This window comes from Bactrocera tryoni, chromosome 5, assembly GCF_016617805.1.
Source record: "Bactrocera tryoni isolate S06 chromosome 5, CSIRO_BtryS06_freeze2, whole genome shotgun sequence".
NCBI lineage: Eukaryota > Metazoa > Arthropoda > Insecta > Diptera > Tephritidae > Bactrocera > Bactrocera tryoni.
Genome location: NC_052503.1, coordinates 47972072 through 47978071, shown reverse-complemented (window position 1 = coordinate 47978071; position 6000 = coordinate 47972072). Strand labels below are relative to the sequence as shown.

At 42.0% G+C, this 6000-nt stretch overlaps 1 protein-coding gene and 2 pseudogenes across 2 annotated transcripts in view; 2 read left to right on the top strand and 1 right to left on the bottom strand.

Annotated features, from left to right (window-relative positions):
• LOC120779062 (regulating synaptic membrane exocytosis protein 2) overlaps window positions 1-6000 on the bottom strand; it is a 414623-nt gene that overhangs the window by 241755 nt on the left and 166868 nt on the right. The window lies entirely within an intron of this gene.
• LOC120778342 lies at window positions 19-4477 on the top strand (annotated as a pseudogene).
• LOC120778341 lies at window positions 4758-5730 on the top strand (annotated as a pseudogene).

Below are 6000 nucleotides of genomic sequence, written 5' to 3'. Positions count from 1 at the left end.
GTTCTTGTATTCTTCAATATGCGCCCCCTTCGGCCAAATAACGCTGTAGGTTTCACACGTGAAACCGTGAGAAACCATGAAAATACCAGTAAATACCATGTTCCCACTCCCCGCGCCACCGAGCAATTGGATAACAGCTTGAACTTGGCATACTACGGCAAGATCACCATCAGTACACCAGCACCAGGAATTCTTGGTACCTCTTCAGATTCAGGTTCCTCAAACTTGTAGGTGCCATCAGCCACCTGCCCCACCAGCAATGCAGCCTGCCGAAGGCCCACAACAAATATAATTCCAGCGCTTCCAGCACCTATGTTGCCAATGGCGAAAGCTTCTCCATCGAATACGGTTCCGGTAGTTTGTCTGGTTTCCTGTCCCAAGATACCGTCAGAGTAGCTGGACTCACCATTCAAAACCAAGTGTTCGCTGAGGCTATGCAAGAACCCGGTACCAGCTTCCTTTACTCCAATTTCGATGGTCTTATGGGTATGGCCTTCCAACAAATTTCTAATGACGACGTAGTGCCACCATTCTACAACATGTGGACTCAGGGTTTGATCAGCCAGAACCTATTCTCCTTCTATTTGGCTCGTGCTGGCACCTCATCTCAGGGTGGTGAAATGATTTTGGGTGGTTCCGATTCCAGCCTCTACCAAGGTAGTCTCACCTATATTGCCCGTATCTGAGGAAGGCTATTGGCAATTTGCTGTGGACAGCGGTAGCATTGGCAGTCGGGTCTTGTGCGAGTTCCGGTTGCCAAAGCCATCGCCGATACTGGCACCTCGGTCACATTGTGGCTCCATACTACGGTTATGCTTGGCATACATGGTGATCGTCGATCCCCGATGGTGATGGCTATATTGATTGCTCAAGAAGCGTCAGCAGCGCTTCCCGATATTAGGGGTGTTCGTCATTCGCGGTACCACGCTTCACCGTTCCAGCCTCACTGGCCGTTATCGAAGATCGGGGACATTGCTCTCCGGCTGTTAGCTACATGGTGCCGCACTGACTTCTGGATCTGGGTGATATCTTCATTGGTCTTTACTACACCGAATTCGATATGGGCAACAGCCGTATTAGGACAAAGCTCCAGTCGCATAAGTTTTGTCGACCGAAAAAAATTGAAAATTGTTTGTTGAATAAATTGAGATGAAATTATTTGTATGATAAAAAGAGTTGTTTATACTAAAATATGATATCGAGAAGTAGTTTTAGAATACTTTAAGCTGACAAAGCAATTTACTTCTCTTACAAAGAGAATATGAAGAATGGGAATTGAAACCATCAGTACAACCCAGGAGATTTCAAATGCAAAGCACTAACCTTCACAAACAAAAGTGAAAACGAATGATCATTGATATTGACTGGAAAGAAAAGGTTCCCTTAAATCTTCAACCTCTCCAAAGAGTTAAATGAATGCCACCATGGGAACTGATCAACCCAATGTACAGTAATATATAAATTGGTGATGATATTAGGTTGTCAAATATCTCCCCCTTCCGCTTTTTTTGCTCTTTATTTAATGCTTTATAAAAAGTGTTGCAGTGATCGGACTTAGTTCAGATGTATGCGCCGTTTCGTTCGATAATCTGTTTTCCATCTAGAACGGGCAACTTCCTAATACCCTCTCAGTGGACTTGCCTTTAGCGAATTAAAACTTTAAAACAGCGATTTTCGGCGTTAGTGAACTCCATATTTTACACGTCTATAACTGTTGAACGCAATATCCAAACTAATCATGCATAGCGTCGTTTTGTAGGTTGCGTCAAGACCTTTCAAAGATGCTTATAAGTAATTACCAGATACGAGCTCTGTAGCGCTTTTATACATAGCCGCGAAATTCAAAGACAAAAAGGCGGAAGGGATATACTTTCCAACCTAATATATGTCAATGATTGTTTACCATGTTCGAGGCAATCGTTAGAAACATTTCTATGGCATATGAATCTCATCAAATGCTTATTTAATCATAACCTGTTGACTCTTGTGTTTTCGTGTGGTTAGCGATAAATTTGTTCGCGAAGAACTACCTCCCGTAAATCAATTGCAACCGCTGAAGATCAGTATGGTGAGGACTTTTACAAAGCCACAACTATTATGATCAGAAAATGTTAAGTATGACCACTTAAGCAACAATTTCCTAACACACTTGCTTTTGGGTCACTCTCTCACCTCTTGTGATACAGCAGTTTCAAAGTATGGAAAGAAAACTTACTTAAAAGGTAAGCCTCACATTGAGAAAGAAAAAGTCCCAGGGAAAATCATCAACTGCAAATATGCCTCCTTTTATCTGCCACATCATATGGTAGGCAAGCCAGACAATAAAACAACAAAAGTAAGAATTGTCTTCACGCTCCAAAACCCCTAGTGCTGGAATGCCTAAATTATATGATTTTATGGAACACTACTTCACCAGATTGAATGCTTCTGGTATCAAATTGGCGTAGTATTCATATACACATATTCAATGGGGACGTTTTAAAAAAATTTATCGTCACATAGCCGTACAGCAAAGACGAACAAGATTTTCAACGAGTCAAGTAGTCCACTCATGCGAATGCAAATGTGCGTAAAAATCACAACCGTTAGTAGACGATATTCTTGGTTCTAACAGTTGCAAAGCTCTTCACAAGCGCGATAGTCTTTATCACAAGTAATAAATGCCCTCAACACCGCAGGGCTTCTCTTAAAAAAATTACGGCAAATCACCCAAATATATTAAGAAACATAACAAACGAAAATTTGTTGGACACAAGTATTTGCGATATCGGAACAATTTTCTTTACACACGACCGAGCGCCCATCCGCATTATCCGCCATTACAAAGAGACAGGCTTTTTTCCCGATGGCGAAAATTTTCAATTCGCAGGATGGCTTTCGCCAATTATTATACAAGCGAAAAATCTTATACAGGAACTATTGCTGGACGGAACCGCACTGGAACGTATAAGTGAAACCTCTGGCGCTAAGAAAAATGGTCCCAGTTCGCAAACAATCTGAACGATATTTCTCAGATACAAATGCCACGATGGATAATTATAGTCTTCTTTGATTATTGGTCGTTGTCCACCATGCACTACATAATCGACCCCAGAAATTCCAAAATCAACACTTTGAACTTTACAATGCTGGATAATGCCGAAATCCTTAAACGATTTTCAATGTTTTCCAAACCTTCATATTCGCGCAAAAGCACAGTACGCTCTAACGCATATAATCAAATACTTATTGATAAAGGGAGTCCCCCTTGGCTCTAAAGCCCATTCCTGGATACGAAGGTGTTCTTTTGGCTTTGCTAATTCAAGCCAAACGAATAACGAACGCCATCCATCATTATACCAGAAAAGTCTCAACTTCCACACTTTATTGATAAGTTATAATCCACATATTGGCTTCTGCTTCACGCCGACAACATCGCCTCATGCAACACATGGTCCGCCAACAATTTAAAACTTCCGACTTAATCTCCAAATAAAGAAGTGCGTTTTCATACGCAAAATCTACACTATGCAGAAGCAGAAGATGCGAATACAGATTATGGTATTATATCGCAGCAATTATCGCTCTGCCTTTTCTTTCACATCACAGGTGTAGATGGCTTTTGGATCTTTTTCCGATAAAAGCGTCCATGTTAAGGTCTCCAACTCTGATGAAAGACTATGTAGCTGTCTTTGGCTGTTTTACGACAAAAGCCATGCAACCCCGAATTTTACACTAATCTGACAAAAGGAGAATTTTCTTCCGGCATTTGCTCGTTTTGTTGGACGATGCGGCTTTACCCGAAGAAGATAACGAGCGATAATGGTAAAGCCTTTATGAGGCGCTCAAAGAGCTACCGAAAAAACAGTCTGTGGACTTTATTGACACGTATCACCTGGGATTGCCACAAAGGTATGCGTGTTCCAAGATATTATTCTTAATTCGCAATTTGGCACGAGATACTTGCTGACAGTCAAAACCAGCTTCAAGAAAAAAATGTTTCTATGATGAGGGATTTTACGCGAAATTTAAAATTACTTACTCTTTTTGCCCACAGAAATTATATGCATGCACAAGCAGACAAAAAATGTTACGAGGGTCGAATAACTTGCATCTTCGAGTTAACTTACGGAAAGCAAATTCTGTTTCGGAGTAGAAGAACGCGCCCAAAATAGACCAGATGAAGCTGATTGAACTGAATGTCTACCCTTGCAACTCAAAACTATCGACTTGAAACTAAAAAAATCTGATTTAGATAACAATTATATGATTTCCACCGCTAATTTCATGCTTTTACAATGAGATCTTATATTACGCACTATTCCACTTCCAGAACGTACTGGTTGCTTACTAGCTAAGCTACTATCAGGGCATTTCCATTTCAAAGCGATTAGGTCATTGAACAGTTTTAAAAGTAAAAAAGTCATGAAATTAAAAAAAACTTTCAAAATATTTACCTTATAAAAAAATTGTATTATCTCATGTAGATCTATCTTGAGGAACAAAACTATTTGTTGTTCCCTAATTAATTATAATCGATGGCAGGCGAACTGATGGCTGCCAGGTATACCGATATCACAGCCTGAATTTCGGCTATAAAACGATGAGCTGCAAAATTGTAAGCACAGTTAGCATACCATCGTTTGGTGTTACACGACATTAAAAAAGCTAACGGTAAGAACGCTCTAACAATTGAAAAATTTCTATTTCAGGAACCACAAACCCTGGATATTCTAAAAGATTTTTCTTCCAACTTTCGCGCTATTTCCAACAGCAAAATGTTCAAGTTCTTCGTATTCTTCACCATTTGCGCCGCGCCCGAAGCTGCTGGCATGGTGCGCGATAGCCCATCTACAGCTAGAACCCCAACTGCCGTAGGGCCGCACCAAACCGTGAAAACCGAAACGGCGACACTTGCGCAGTAAATACCACGTTCCCCTCTCCCGCGCCACCGAACAATTGGACTAGCAGCTTGAACTTGGCATACTACGGCGAGATCACCATCAGTACACCAGCACAGGAATTCTTGGTACTTGTTCGATTCTGGTTCCCTCAAACTTGTAAGGTGCCATCAGCCACCTGCCCCACCAGCTAAATGCACCGCCTGCCAGGCCCACAACAAATATAATTCCAGCGCTTCCAGCACTTATGTTGCCAATGGCGAAAGCTTCTCCATCGAATACGGTTCCGGTAGTTTGTCTGGTTTCCTGTCCCAAGATACCGTCAGAGTAGCTGGACTCACCATTCAAAACCAAGTGTTCGCTGAGGCTATGCAAGAACCCGGTACCAGCTTCCTTTACTCAATTTCGATGGTTTTTAATGGGTATGGCTTTCCAACAAATTTCTAATGACGACGTGGTGCCACCATTCTACAACATGTGGACTCAGGGTTTGATCAGCCAGAACCTATTCTCCTTCTATTTGGCTCGTGCTGGCACCTCATCTCAGGGTGGTGAAATGATTTTGGGTGGTTCGATTCAGCCTCTACCAGGTAGTCTCACCTATGTGCCCGTATCTGAGTAAGGCTATTGGCAATTCGCTGTGGACAGCGGTAGCATTGGCAGTCAGGTCTTGTGCAGTTCCGGTTGCCAAGCCATCGCCGATACCTCTCTCATTGTGGCTCCATACTACGGTTATGTAGCATAGATGAACGTCGTCGATCCCGATGGTGATAACTATATTGATTGCTCAAGCTTTCAGCAGCCTTCCCGGTTGGAATTCGTCATTGGCGGTACCACCTTCCACCGGTAATTTTTATATAGCACATCTGAAGATCGCTGAAAGCGAATATACTTTTCTCGAAACGCAATCGATTTAAAGTAGATTTGAAAGCAGCAAAAACCCAAAATTACTGTTAGAGCCTCACCAGTTGCCCTGCGTGTACTGACGATCCATTAAAAAAATTGTATGTATGAAGATATTTCGGTTGTTGGTTTCAGAGGTGAAAAAGCAGCGAGCAAATATAAGCGAATAATTCGGGAAAGAGCCGAAGAGAAATCTCCGGCGGTGGAAAAGCGATTG